Raw genomic sequence first — 16,016 nt, forward strand, 5'->3', positions numbered from 1 at the left:
AAAACAATTAAAGACTTGAAGGAAAAGACCAAACAATTCCCTCCATGACCACACAGGCCAATTACATAATTAACTGAAAAATCCAATTATCAAAGTTGACCATCAATGTTATAAAATCTATCCAATCAGCAGGAACGCTGAGTAAAAATCAATAATTAGCAAACTCCCAATATACAAGTGAATATACATATGTTGCCAAAGAAGATAATACAGAATGATCAATACTGAACTAATGGACATGATCCTCCGAAGATTTTAGGTGAAAAGGACCCGATCAGTCACAACAAGTAATTTTGTCATGAACAGTAAACTAAATGTCACTATAGCTGTTTTACCAAATGAAGAAAATGTCCATAGCACTGATAGCATCCTGAATCAGCACTAAGTTTCAGGTACTGATACCTCAAACTCACTGGAATCTTACCACGGCCATGTAGGTACGATGAAGGTCCTCATATAAAAAATAGGGCCTGCCCAGTTAATTTATACTGAAAATGATTAGCATTATGTAACCAAACATTAAACTATCCATGGGGAAAAATAACGTCAACAACTATCCACTATTTCATATAAAAATGAATGACATCTGGCATGCAATCACCACTCATCTGATGGCCACTGACAGCGACAACATACAGCACAGCACACCTACCAGACTACCACCTAGACATGTCACGCTATGAAAGGAGAATACAATAAAACATCTGACAATGTACCTTTTAAAAGTTGGAGAGTGTGCCCCTTGTTATGCACTGAACATAATTCCAGATGAAATACTTTGTAACATGTAGCTCTGAAAATGTACTGATATCAATTACGTTCCAATCACTATAGAATAATCAGGCATGATACTTACAAAGAATGTACTTGCTGTGCCTTCAAGCAAGATAGGTTCCTCCTTTATCTCTATTTTCTGGTCCATTTCACACTGAAACATAAATTGTTATAAGAAAATGAGCCAAAAATTACTTCCACTGACTTTTACTGAAAAAAAAAAAAGGTACCAGAAATATATATTATTATTAACAATGATTAGGGTCATAGTTTATTGGCCAATGAAGTAAGCAGTCAGGCCTGTCTCTCCATTGCTTTCAATGTCTCTATCACAGCCAAACAGTGTATAGTCTTCCCTGGAAATCAAATCACAGAGACAAGGCTTTTATTTCAAACATCCCACAGGCACTGGCTGGGCCTGACTGTTAGCAGTATATATTTTTGAAAATAGAGAATTCACTTCTCCTTTAGCTGGTTAGCAATACCTATTTGCTAACACTGCAGGATCACGCAGTTGGTCTGCCACTGCCAAGCAATGGCTTACAGGTGAATGTCAACGCAACTGATGAGCCCAAATGATATGTCTGGGTGAAACTCTGCAAATGCACACGGCCTCAAACCTAAAAGATGGTTCTATTCCTGAGGTATTAAAATCTCTCCAACTTGACTTTGACTAGCATTATGAAAAGGGGGTTTTCCTTATATTGAAAACTCCTCATTTCTACTGTTAATGGCATTTGGAAAGTGAGTTTGCCACTATGTTAGAAACTCCTGATTTCTGTTTTAAATGGAGGTAGGAAATGTGGCCTGCCTTTATCATCAAAACTCCCCAAAGAGCACCTTACATTTGAAACAGTGTATGGGGTTCTACCATAGCAAATCACATTAAGAAACTGCATTAGTAATTGTATGCCACTCACAATTTTTGGATACTTGTTACCATTTTAATTTTTGCCATTTAATATCATTATTACTTTCTTTGTTTCCTTCCTTATTTTTTAAATTTTTTGTTTAATGGGTAACTTGTGTGCACTTTCTTTCATTAGTATTTCTGGCATTGTTGAATACTGTAAATATATTGACTATATTTGCAAATACTGAAGTACAGTTGTAGAGAAAGCACAGATACGGTCATAATTGGTAGATGAAGTGGAAAATGAGATAAACAAGAATGAAGAAGCAGGTGAAGACGTAGATTATATAAATGACATTTGCTATTATAATATGGGACAATTTAAACGAAGTTTTCTGGAATTGAAACAGAACCTGTTGTTACAACTTCCAACCAAGTGGTACAAAACAGACCCTATACACAGAGAAGGATGGAGGAATAACGCGGGATGTACTCTGCAGAAACACAAGTACAACACATACTACTACACATAGGAATCTTGTGAGACATCTGCAAAGTACCAGAGAAAAAGCATCAAATGAAGGATCAGCAATGGAAGCAAGGCATTTGTTTTTCCCTGCAGACACTACAAAGTTAAATCTGCATTATACCAACCCCATATTGGCAGAGATGCATAAAGGAGTCACCTGTGAAAGAGATGTTCATAACACTGATTAAACGATGTAGAATGCTCTATATTTGTAAATAAAATAGTGTAAAACTACAATAATTCTTATGAAAATAACTACAGAAATCTTTAATTAACCATTTAATTAACCAATTAAATCTATAACTGTACTTAAAGATTACATTGTTCATTCATTTCATGCATGAGAGAAATTCTTACCATGTGCCCACTTCTGCCCTAGTAACCTCATACCCTGTGCTGGGATAAGTAATGAAATTATATATTAAGCTAATAAATTCCATATAAGGCTTTTGAGTCATTCTGAATCTCCTACGTTCTTATGCTTTTTTTGCACTCTGCCCTTTTTTCCTTTGGCGGCTGTGATTAATATGTATCTGTCTTCCCACTGTTGCTATATCTTATCTTCTTGAGTTTGCGTGTGTGGATTGTCTCTTGTGTATTGGAAATGGATTGTTAATTGAGACTGATGTGTCTGTGGTAATGGGCAAAAGTTTATTTACTTGATTGTGCAAAATGATGGAAATTTTTTCAGGATTTAGATTTTGTGAGCTTCTCTTGGTAATAATATTGAATTATAAATAGTTTACTTCTAAATAATATTGTTTATTTATTTGTGCCTTATTCTTGGTTTCAACAAACTGGGAATTTATTAAGGATTCTCCATTTTATTATACATCAGATTATAACCATGAGTTGTGAATTATGTTTAAATTCAACTCTCTTAAACCATATTTTATAAGGGATCCCTAAGCATTATCTTAATTACAGGAAATTCATTATTTTCAACCTACTTATCATGAATCATGTCGTGTTTTACTATTTCAAATGTACTGTTTAAGTTATTGTAATTTATAATAGCTATTGTTAATGGTAATGGGTGCTCTCTTATCTTCCATTCAGGCAAATGTACAGAACTTACTGCAATTCATTGTGCATTCTTGTTCACACCCTCTTTATTGCTCTCCAGGGAATGGGGCTGTTTTCACCATTACTTCAGTGGATATTACTGGAATTTGCTTGCCTTCAAATGGTAGGTCTGTTACATGATGTTCCTTGTACTTGTGAGTTCTCTTGGTTTTTATGTTTATCGTGTGGTTTTGATGGGCTCTGCTTTGCTTGTCCTATATTATACTTCCCCTAAATTTGCTGTTCACACACAGAAGCAGTAAGGGGTTAACATAGGCCGTAGTGCTGGGGCGGTGCAAAATAATGCTTCAGCCTAAGGGATGAAACTGTGCAGAACTAATAAATGAAGGGAGATCATGATAAGTAACTTCTTAATATGAAATAGAAAAACTAACTATGCCTGTTTTCTTCCTTTACTACCACTCCTAGATGGTTGCCAGAGATAGATATCTTCAGAAAACCGGTCTATGCACCAAAATAAAAAATGAAAAGATGTAGTAAACATGCGGCGGACACCTTCAAATACCACTGGACTGAGCCAGACTCAAAACTGAGTCACTCAGCCCAGCATGCACAACAATAGATCACAAGAAAAGTAATATGAGGAAACTGAACTTGAGCTACACAGGTGGAAACAGTTTCACAAAACATGAGGTAGAGGATGCAAAAAGGACATTATACAAGTCCTCACCAGGTGGTATTGAAGACAACATAATGAAATAAATGCACAACTTCTGGATGACCCTGTTCAACAAGGGCTTACTTCTCAAATGCTTCTCTGTATTCCTTATTATTGACCAACATTATTTTATCTTTATCTTACGTTTCTTCACTTTTCTTGCATTTATCTGCCTTTCTTCCATCCTACATTTCCCACATCAAGCATGAAGAAGTGTGAAGGTGGACCCTCGATGTGACTTCGCGCCTGATAATATATGCAGGCTGGCTCACTTAACTGTTCATCTCTTCTCGTACACATTTTGAGGCACAGTGCCGAACATTGCGTGTGTTGTGCTACACTTCAGAGGATTGCGCCTTACTTCATAGAAGTGACTGACCTTCAACTTCTTCTAGATTTTATGATTTAAAATTACACAGTGCTAATCCATACTATATTATATTGCTTCTTCGACTGCTTTTGTGAAAGACTCATCCTTTAACTTCTTGTTTTCCTATGCATTGTTTTTTATTTTTATTCGTCTGATGATGACCTAGAGTGGTGGTTGAAACCGGCATCGCTTCCAATCATAAATAAGAATGTAACACTAAATTTCTTATTAATTGTATTGAATAGGCTGAACCACATTATTTGTTATTTCCATTTAATTGTGATACAGTTCAATATGGAACAACATGAAATTTTCATCTTTAACCCTCTTGGAGCCAGGAGCCGATCTGATCGGCCGCTCACTAGCAGCTGGAAGAGGCCAGAGCTCTGCCTGCACTCTACTACTGTAAAGTGCCAGGCCGTTTTTAGTAGAATTACGTGCATTTTAACATTCGCGTATATCTACCGGTGTATTTTAAATACCGGCAAGAAATTTTCTACACGTCGACTACATAAAATAAACAACTGATTTAGAGTGATATAAATAATAAAAAAGTATTATTGTTGATATTATGGTTGTCGATAACGTTTACTTTTAGGAAGAGAAAAACATTTTTGCACTTTCTCTCTCAATATCTACTTTGAAAATATCATCTACGATACAAAAGAATATACGACTAAATGCAGAATTTATTTCCAAATATAATTCTATAAAATAATTATTTTGAACGCGAAAAATAAAAATATAAAAAATTAAAATTCAAAACGTATGTCCCTAATGAAAATAAGACAATTTTACTCACCGATAACATTCATGTATATATCGATGTATGGCAAACACTTAAGATAAATTTTATTTATGTGGTGTAGATTGTATAAAAATAGTTCTGAGTTATTAAAAAGTAAAAAATAATAGTTGAGATTATAGTTTTTATTTTATCGGAAATCCCCTTTTCTAGTTTTCTGTTTCAGTATCTATTTTTAAAAACATCTTACAATACAGTACAATACAATATGCGTAATTAAAACATCTATGGCACTAAAGCCCTGATGGGCCTTGGTCTACTAAGCGACCGCTGCTCAGTCCGAAGACCTGCAGTTTACGAGGTGACGCATGGTCAGTGAGACGAATTCTCTCGTTCATTATTCATGGTTTTCTAGACCAAGGTAGCTCTCTTAGCCTAAGATCTCTCCTCGATTGTCATCACTTAGTTTGAGTGGACCTCGAACCAACACTCAGACCCAGGTAAAAACCGTTCACCTGTCCGGGAATCGAACCCATGACCTCCGAGTGAGAGGCAGGCACACTACACTTGATCCGTGGGGACCGGCATTTACGTAATGATAGAAAATTCATTTATGAACAGAATAATTGCTCTGAACGAGAAAAAGAAAAACAAAAAATGCAAACACAATTTTACTATGTCACTAGTAAAAAAGAAGGAAAATGACAAAATAAATTTACTCACCGAAAATTTTTGATAAGAAGACTCGTCACCGCTATATAATGTTGTTCAAAGTTTGAGACCACTGTTGAAGCACTTAAGGTTATTTACACTAACACTAATCACTTATCACTAACACTAATCACTTATCACTAACACTAATAGGAACAATAGAAAGCGTAACGCAACGTCATATAAAATCTCTGTTTTTTGTTCAAGTAGAAGTTTAAATATATTTTGTTTATTTAGGGCATTTATGAAGAGCTGCACATTTAGTATGCAGGCCTTTATCGCACTTGATGCACACAGTTCGCGACCTCTTTCTCTGTTGCGGAGAGCTACATACAACGCACCGTCTTTCTAATGTACCTGACAAAAGTTTTACGCCACACACGGGAATATTCGTGATAATCTTTTGTCTATTCTCAAACCATTCAGTACTCAGAGATTCAATTATACTGGAGTAGAACTGGAGCCTAGTCATTTTCTTTCCGTTACAGTTTTCTAAATACATCAAATAAGCATTTAAGACCATTCTCGAAATTATATTGAATGCAACTTTTTTCCAGAATTTCAAAGTTCTACGTTCATCTAAATAAAAATACACCATCATGTCATTTGTATCAATGCCACCCATATAACGATTATAGTCTAAGATCACGTTAGGTTTCTTCTTGGGTTGATTAATGTTTCTAGCAGTTGCAGGCACTTCTGTTTCTATTGCAGCTCCGCGTGTACTTATAAGCACCACCTGATTTTTCTGAGATTTTTTCTGTTTGGATCCCACTAGTAAAATTGGCCCCTGTCTGAAATATTTATTACAAACTAATTTAAATGGCTTTTTCACAGCATCTGGTAGTCCCTTCCTGTTTCTTCGTATAGTGCCGGTAATAAATGTTCCAAGTGAGTATAAATGTTTTGCAAGGGGAATTGACGTAAAATAATTATCTGCGTAAACATGAAAACCTTTCATAAAATAATTCCCTAGGGACATGAGTTTGGTCACTACAGTGTAGGCCAGTCCATTAATTCTGATTTCGTTTCTGTCTTCAGTGGATCTTGCTCCTCGGTAGGTATAAAAACCAACACAATACTTACTAACTGCATCACACAACATCCAAAATTTTATCCCCCACTTGTGATGGTGCTTATTCGGCATGTATTGGAGTAGTTGTGTATGGCATTTAGTTCCAACTAAACTTTCGTCTATGGAAAGTTGCTGATGAGGAATATAATGATGTCTAAATAGCCTATTAGCATGATCTACAAGAGGCTGGAATCGAGCACAGGGATCGTAGTTTGGAGAGCCAGGAGGAGAAAGCTTACTGTTGTCAACTAAATGAAAAAATTTCAAAATAAGCTGAAACCTATTCCTTGAGAACATTTCACTAAACCAAGGGGTAATGAAATGGTCTACAGTACTCCAGTACGAAACAATGGTAGGTTTTCTTATTAGTCCCATATTCATGATGACAGCTATGAACACCCTTATTTCGTCAATTGTAGTGCGTCTCCAACATCGAGAGCAGGAATTAGGTGACAGTTCATTACAAGTAAGGAGTTGGTCAGCATAGCGATTGGTCTCGGTGACTATAAGGTTTAGCAGAGAAAAAGTGAAAAATAAATTGAAGTATGATATGGGCGGAGAATCAGGCGCAGGGGCATGTTTAGGTCCAGGAAGTTCCATGAACGAAACAGGAGACTGAGGGACGTTGTCAGGTTCATTGGGAGAAATTTCCACAAAATGTTCTCCAGAGACATCATCATCATCATCATCTTCGTCATCACTAGTTTCATCAACAACAGTATTCACAGTAGCCTTACTGCCATTAGAAACAAATAAACGCCTCTTCTTTAGCTGTGGTGATCCCGGGGGCGTGTCTGGTATAATTTCATCACTACTCTCTGAACTAAATTCACTATCGCTATCCGATAAATCATCCGCGTTCACTTCGCATTGTTCCAAATATTCCATTAATTTATCGTCATCAATACCTGCTGAAAATATATCACGTGAACTACTTGCCATTCTGCTGTCAAGAATCCACTCACTGCAAGGAGCAATCTTGTACTGACCGGTTAGCGGTATTTCTAAACACAGGAAACAACTCTTGTGAAAGCTAGAACACCCTCTTAGAAATTCCAAAGCAAGGTCAGGCACACAATATCTTGTAGCCCATTTACTACAGGTTGTCAAAAAAGTATGCACGTCACTATAGACTGCAAAAAAGTATGTATATCACAGAATTTTCAGCCGACCGATGTAATTGGCTCTGGCAACTTCCGCACGGATATTTAAAGGCCGATCTCATCGGCTCTGGCAATTTAAAGGGCGGACGCTCGCAGTACCGCATGGCTCTAAGAGAGTTAAAATTAGAAGCTGAGAAGCACAAAACAGCCTGCCAGAAGTTGAAAAGTGAGGAATTTGGATTGGCAAGGAGAAAGCCTGTGGCAGTGTATGAAGATGTGGAGATTGTCTTCATCATTTTATGTCGTTGTGTTTGTCGTCATCTCCTCTTTCTTCCCATACTGAACTCTGATTATGTTTGTCCTATCATGTGTTGATATTTTCGGGTCACTTATTTGTTCCTCTCAATAATTATTGCACCTTTTATGTTTGACCCATGTTCCTAAACTATCACCTCCTCTACATTTTTATCTTATATTAGATCTGTCAATGTGGCCCCCAAATGAGTGTTAACGCCCACCTTCATCCAGAAGCTGGGAAGAAGAACTCATCGGGAACAGAGAAGAGATGGATGTAGAAGAACTGGGATCAATAAACTCTCCTATGATGTGTTCCTCTTTCTCTCCCTCTCTCTGTATGAGTTAATTTGATGATTGTTTCTTTCCAATGCTTATTCCTCCTTCTTTTGATTGCTATAGATTAGACTCAACACAACCACCAAGTGATTGCTCCCGCTATCCCTGTAGACTCATAAGCAGCCTTAACTGTCATCTCAAACAGACAAAGAATGCACCTGCCTGCTCTTGCATTCAGAAATAAAACCATTCACATAAATAGCCTCATAACCATCACATTTCATTGCCTATAGCTCAATATCAATGGCAAGATGCAGGAATTTACTGGAACAATAAAAATCCATAGCCTGTTGCCAGCCATGCAATCAGGTCAGAAATGGAATGAATAAAGCCACCATGTAGCGGCAAGGATAGGAACAGTGCCAGCTACCAAAGCGTGTTGTCCTCATCTCGAGCAATTATTAATGACTGACAGATGAAATGAAATGATATTGGAATGAATGATTACAGGGAACACCAGACTACTGAGAGAGCCTCTACTTTGTCCAATAAAAATTTTACATGGATTGAATGGGATTTACACCACAGAACCCAGTCATGAAAGCCCAAGCATGCTGCTGCCTGAGCCATGGAGGCTATTACTGAAAAAAATATTACACCAAAATCATGACTGAAATAGGCCAATATATCATCTCATAGAATGCTTCTCACATTAAACTATTTATTAGAAGTATCTCCAGTAGTCTTTCTGGATATCTTGTACCTAATTACATCCTCATGCAACTCTTTATAAACCAAGGCTGCAACAGATCACCCATCCACAGAATGAACATAAGTACTTCACCACCATGTGACAACCCAAAGAAAACAAGACAAGTGGCTTGCCACCACATCATGAAGGAATGTACCCTCTTTGCCAGGGAATACCCTACTGTACCATAGTCTCTTCACATATCTCATGTTCAAACATCATATCAAAACTCCCAGCATTTCAAGCTTCACCATATCAATCTTCTGTAAGATTTAAGAATAACATAACAGAACTGTAATGTACAACTCTGTAAAAACCACTGGTATATCAATACATGGTATCCTTTCCATCTCTTAATTAAATGTTGAAAACAAAGACCCAAGTGATGTTTTCCATCTCCTGACAATATAAAATTATAACAATGTTAAAATTTTAGCAATATCACATTTACAATATAGCAGGTCATGGTTTCTGGAAAAAGAATTCACTGTCAAGTTGTTATCATTATCAAAGGGTAGAAATATTTCCGGCTTTCCAATACCATTAGATTAATATTGTACCTTATATAATTAGTACTCGTTTCGACCTTGCTACAATAGGTCATCTTCTGCCATGAGCACACTGGAAATACGTGCATACATATAACCACCAATAAAAATAAACAAATTGGTATGTCTTAAATAAAACCTAAATCTAAAAAAGTGACGAAATGTCTGAATACACATCTGAAATTGAAACTAAACACATTAAATCTGTTATGACTGGTGTTGGACTATGTCAATAGCAATATTCTTATAATAACCAAGTACTCTTAAGTCTTGAATTGATTTTAGAGCTGATATTCATTGTCTGTCTGCCAGCAGTACACCCACCCTGCACATTTAAATGAAGTGCCTTGGAAAATGCCATCTAAAATCTAAAGCTTGCAACAACTAATACAAGAAGTTTGGACATTTCTCTACACATGTTTCTACTATACACTTATGTTGTGCCATCTGGTCTGAAGATTGGCAATTATAACTGTGAAGTAATATTGTATTCTAACATTTCCCCAACCAACTGATTTTTCTTTGTTTTTGGCATGTTAAAGTTCACACTATCTCTTCCCGCCAACTTAAAGAGGTGGGCCAATATAATATTTTGTATATTTATTTTTCATCCAATCACAGGTTTCTGGTACTTATTTTATCACCCAATAAGAATTGGGAGTGTGTCAGGCCTTAGCCAAGAGTTTTCTGGAATATTCCTCTCTGGTATAAAAGCTGGCACATTTTCGGACCAGGTTGTCTTATTGATCATTCGTCTACAGAGTGTCTGTTTATCAAGGAGGCAGAGGCACCTTGTCCAACTTTGAAAAGTCCACCAGCTCAGGTAATGGCAGTCCAGGTTTAACGAAGTGATATTATTTGAGAGCTAGCTCGAGGGGAAGGTTTCCAAACTTAAACAATGTAACTTTAATTTTCTAAAATGTAAATTACAAAATCCGAGTGTAAATTTCAAACAAGCCAGAGGAACTTAACTGAAATCAGGGAAAAAAGAGTGAGCTACCCTCTTGTATTCCCTATCAACTTGATTTTGAGGTAACTATGATTTTGTAACCTTTTTCAGTTTGTAATCTTGTAAACAAATATTTTCTCCAACTAGTCACCTCAGTAGTATAGACATAGCCTCTATACTTGGGGCCATATGCCCTAATAGGGTTTTAATTTTTAATTTTAATTTTAAGGAGTGCAAGTGTGCACATCCTCACCATTTTGATTTTTCGGCCAGTAATTTAACCTGTTGTTTTTCACAAAGGCCTGGTAGAATGGGTACTTGATACACCTGTTTAATTCTATTTCATTCCTTTTAGGTAAAGATGTTAGACTGTTGAGCATATAAGACAGCGAATATGGCTTGAATTTGTAAAATATAGGTTAGCCTTTCATAGGCCCAGACATTTGTGGAAATGGATTCCTAAATGTAAATTTTTATGGAGCAAAGATGTTCTTTCCATTAATGTAAAGGTTGAATGGTGCCTCTGGAAGGCTATAATGTGATAATGTTCCGAGAGTAGTCTCCTAGATAATTTTGTGGAGCAAAAAGTGCTCTTGGAAAATTGTGTATTTTGGATACTCTGTCACCTAGTGGTCAAAAAGGAATTGGAAGATCCCTCTCCTTCACTATTTGCTGAAAGGAGCTGCAGCATTCATGGAGAATGTATAATTAGGGAGCTTCAAGCTCAAATTTGTTCATTAATTATTATTTGATTTTCTAAATTGTTACCCAATCTTATGAATTTTTTACCCGAATTGTAAACTTGAGATTTTGAAAAGATACCAAAAGATATCAGAGAAAGAAATATAGAGGGGCTGATGACCTCAATGTTAGGCTTCTTTAAACAATGAACATCAATCAATCAAGAAATATACCTCTAATTTCAAAGTTTTAAATTAATCTTTGGACTGTCTAATATCGACCCATTGCTGCCCGCACACTCTTTCATCTCTGTCCACCACAATATTTAAATAACAGTCTGCACAGTGGACAAATTATGCTTTGTTGAATAGAATATATGAGTAACAGTATATTCGTGTTTTTTTTTTTTTTTTGCGGAACTTGCTTTAGTTCGCACAAACGCAGATAGGTCTCTTGGCGACAATGGAGTAGGAAAGGCATAGAGTTGAAAGGAAGCGGCCGTGGCCTTAATTTAGGTACAGCCCCATCATTTGCCTGGTATAAAAATAGTAAACCATGGAAAACTATCTTCAGGGCTGCCGACAGTGCAGTTCGAACCCACTATCTCTCAGATGCAAACTCACACCTGTACCGCATGGCCACCTCACCCCATAAACAGTTTATATATAGCTTTAAAGGGGACATTCACAACTTGAGTAAGTGGCCTTTTCATCAGATGTAGTGATCTATTGTTTTAATACAGTGTGAAGTGAATGCCAAATGTTTCTCGAAAGTTATGTGCACTCAGCATGGACACCTACACCAGACAGGTTGCCAAGAGGGAGCCGAGCCATAGCTATTGTTAATAATATTAATATAATGGTATTGAATAAGTGGACGTATCTCTACCCTTTGACAGTGATTAATTGCCAATATGGACCATAATGAAATTCATAACTTATAAGTTGTTATCATTATTGATTTTATGTCATGTAAACTAGCTTTATGGATTTCTAAACACTAAGATGACAGAAAGAGGCTGATGTATTTGAGCACCTTTAACACCACCAGGGTGATCAAGGATTTAATATGCCAACTGGAAACCAGAACACAAGCCCTCCACAACCTGAGCTACTCAGACTGCCATTTTTCCTGACAAGAGCTACTAAGCTGAAGGGAAATGAAGAGGATCCCACCTCTTCTTCAAAACCTTATAAATGAATTCTGCTTTCGTACATGCTGTGCAAAATAAAAGATGCTTACTTGAAAATATTCAGTAAATTGGAGATTAGTATACAACTATATATGTACCTTAAGAATAGACAGCCAGACTCTCATTTATTTCCTGAACAACTGATAAAAGTAGAGTTATGTAACCAGTCAAATTCATCTAACATATGTCTTCGGAAAACAGGATATCAATACGGGGAATTATTTGACCCACTATATCATTTTCATGTTCTTGACGTAACTAATGTTGAAATGTGTCGTCAAACACAAGTGGAAATTTAAAACATATTGTTATATTTATATACTGGTCAAGATCATTGTTGTGAATGAAACTGTAAGCGTCTTGACTTCGATCTTTGGTTTACATCTAAACTTGTGTTTGACAACACATTTCAACATTAGTTACATCAAGAACATGAAAATGATATAGTGGGTCAAATAAGCTCCCATATCAATTTCCTCTTTTCCCAAGACTTATGTTAGAGGAAGAAGATCTATATTGTTTTGTAGATACTTTTAAGTTAAATGGGATAGGACTGAGAAGTTTTAACTGCGTAAAAACACAGTTAAATTCAGATGACTGCTAAGGGTTTAATTGTAATCACTATAAAGTTATCTGCATTTATACTTACGCATGAATTATTTGATGTTTCCTGTAAGCAGATTGGTTCCTCTTTGATCTTTACATCCAAGTCCATTTTAAACAGTGTGTGAAGGTTTGGACGGTTTTGGGATGTAGATTACTTCCAAAGATATTGCCCTGAAACATGAGCAACAAACACTCTTATTGCTGTTTTGTAGTAAAACTTGTAGTTTTTGGTGACTGTTGATATTGTGCTCATAGCCAGAGGACCTCCAGTTTTCGAAACCGACATTCAACCTATTAGGTCATGTTACGTACATTTAGTACGTGTAGAAGAGATGTCAAATACAAAACAAAAATGGCCAGCCAGACCTCCTCAGGAGGTTGTGGGTTCGGATCCCACTGGTGTCTGGTTGGCCATTTTCGTTCTGTACTTAACATCTCTTCTACACGTACTAAATGTACGTAACACGACCTAATAGGTTGAAAGTCGGTTACAATTACAATGCGGTCGTGAAAATTCAATATTCATTGACTTGGCCCTCAACGGGCAATTTAAACGCACTCTACAGTGTGATGGTAGTAGTACCAGACCTGTAGCTCAGATCCCTTCCAACAGAACAAAGATGGCCTAGGCCACAATAGCACAATTGGTAGAACAACCGACCCAAAATCGGGAGGTTGTGGGTTCGGATCCCACTGGTGTCCGGTTGGCCATTTTTGTTCTGTACTTAACATCTCTTCTACACATACTAAATGTACGTAACATGACCTAATGGGTTGAAAGTTGGTTTTGATTACAATGCGGTCGTGAAAATTCAATATTCATTGACCTCCAGTTTTATCTGGAAACTGAACCTCAGGGATAAACATTTTCACTGAAAGAATATCCCACACCCACGGGTTGGGATTAATTTGCACACCCGTAGTAAAAAGCCCATGACTATGCAACTTATACATCACCCACTACACTGGGAGTCTAATGACTGTAGTGATGTACCTCCCCATATAACCCTATCCTGAGCAATGCTGTAGATGTACTCCGATCTGTTCATTACTTTTGTCCTCTATACCCCAACTGACCATTTCTTTTAACAATTTGTTTTACATCACACTGACAGAGATAGAACTTACGGTGTTATGGCTAGGAGTGGGAGGGAAGGAAGAGACAGTGGCCTTGAGTACAGTACAATCCCAGCATATGCCAGGTATGAAAATGGGAAAGCATAGAAGACTGCTTCCAGGGTTGCCACGGCCACTTCCTTACCACTCCTAGTCCTTTCCTACCCCATCGTTACCATAAGTCCTATCTGTCTTGGTGCGACATAAATCGAATTGTAAAAATAAAATTCTACAACCAACCTTCAAAACTAATCATTTCTTGCTCAACTTGCTCAACGATCTGACTGTGAAGAGACAACCTCCCCTCCCTGTCACTCTGCTAGCTCTATTGGCTATGTACATTCTGTACTGCCTTTACTCCAAAGTCCAACAGTAATTCAGTTATTTTGAAAGTAACTATTAGGAATTTTCTGATATAGTACATTGAGTTTTCTTTCGAATCTGCAAACATTCTTGTTTGTGCTTGTTGTTTAAAGGAGCCTAACATCTAAGGTCATCGGCCTGCAAACATTCAGATAGTAGATGGAGAGCTCGACCTTTTTCATTATACTTAAAAATTATGAAAATCATCCTTTATAATAATGACAATTGTGTGTAAGCTCCTTTGAGAGCTACCATATAGTATGTTGAATTCAGTAGCAGTTTAGCCAGATTCCTCATTGATCAAACAAATTATTTCATAGAGGATGGCCAGTACTCATTGGCAACTTTATCCCAGAAGTTGCAACCATTACTGATTATGTTACAATATATAAAGCATATTTGTTACAAAAAAAAAAACAGTTATCGCTATGAACTATTTGGCAAGTCAGAATGCTTTCAGAATTGACTGTTGATAAAGTTTTGTAGGAATAAGCAAATGGCAACTGTGAACTGAATCAAAGACATCTACAAATTGTTACAAAACTTTTAACGATGGATGATGGAAGACCTCACTTTTCCAAGGAGAAGTTGTAGTTGCACCACTTACTCGTCGAATTAAATGTGGATGTATACAACATGCAGTCCCCGGTATTGAATGAGAACTGCTGGCATTGGCTCCCAAAATGGTTCTGAATGTAGTTAGAACATCATGAATTCAGAACTCACGGTTCAGAATCAGTTCTGAATCTCTGCTGGAACAACATGTATACTACTACGCATGAGCAGGCTATTGAGAAAAAAATCGGTACCATGTTGGAACAAACTTCCATATGTTATCACTAAGAACGACAGCTGGGTAATGTTTAACGTAGACAGCCTGCAGTGGGCTGAAAAACAGAATTATCTGCCGCTGTTCTTTTGTGTTTAAATACGAACTGAACAATAAAGCTTACCTTATTTCCTATGACGTACCGTACGATATTAAGTTCCTAATGGAGATGTAGAAGACTGAGACTACAACTTTATTAGAAATATGTTCAAAGCTTTGGACAAAGTGTAAGACGTAAGAAACTCCAATTAACTGATGAAGAAAATCTTAAGAGAAACAGCACAATCCGCAGTACAAACCTCGATAAGATGCCGAAATATGTCCGAGATGAACAGTACAAAACAAATGAACACGAACATTAAATAACGACAAGCCAACCACTTCAAAAGTAAACCGGAAATAGCGAATAGAGCTTCTCACAACTTTATAAGTAGTGTGTTGTTCCTCGGCTGTATACATATATCCCCGGTATAATTCACTAATCTCCAGCTAACTACTGTACAA

At 36.9% G+C, this 16,016-nt stretch overlaps 1 long non-coding RNA gene across 1 annotated transcript; it reads right to left on the reverse strand.

Annotated features, from left to right (window-relative positions):
* Window positions 1-852: 852 nt before the first annotated feature.
* LOC136884813 (uncharacterized) lies at window positions 853-15,690 on the reverse strand. The gene is made up of 3 exons (XR_011018916.1): window positions 15,637-15,690; window positions 13,248-13,375; window positions 853-928 (listed from the first exon to the last, which is right to left on the reverse strand). It is a non-coding gene; the product is annotated as an uncharacterized lncRNA (long non-coding RNA).
* Between the last annotated feature and the right edge of the window lie 326 nt (window positions 15,691-16,016).

The sequence above is a fragment of the Anabrus simplex genome, chromosome 13 (assembly GCF_040414725.1).
Source record: "Anabrus simplex isolate iqAnaSimp1 chromosome 13, ASM4041472v1, whole genome shotgun sequence".
Classification (NCBI taxonomy): domain Eukaryota; kingdom Metazoa; phylum Arthropoda; class Insecta; order Orthoptera; family Tettigoniidae; genus Anabrus; species Anabrus simplex.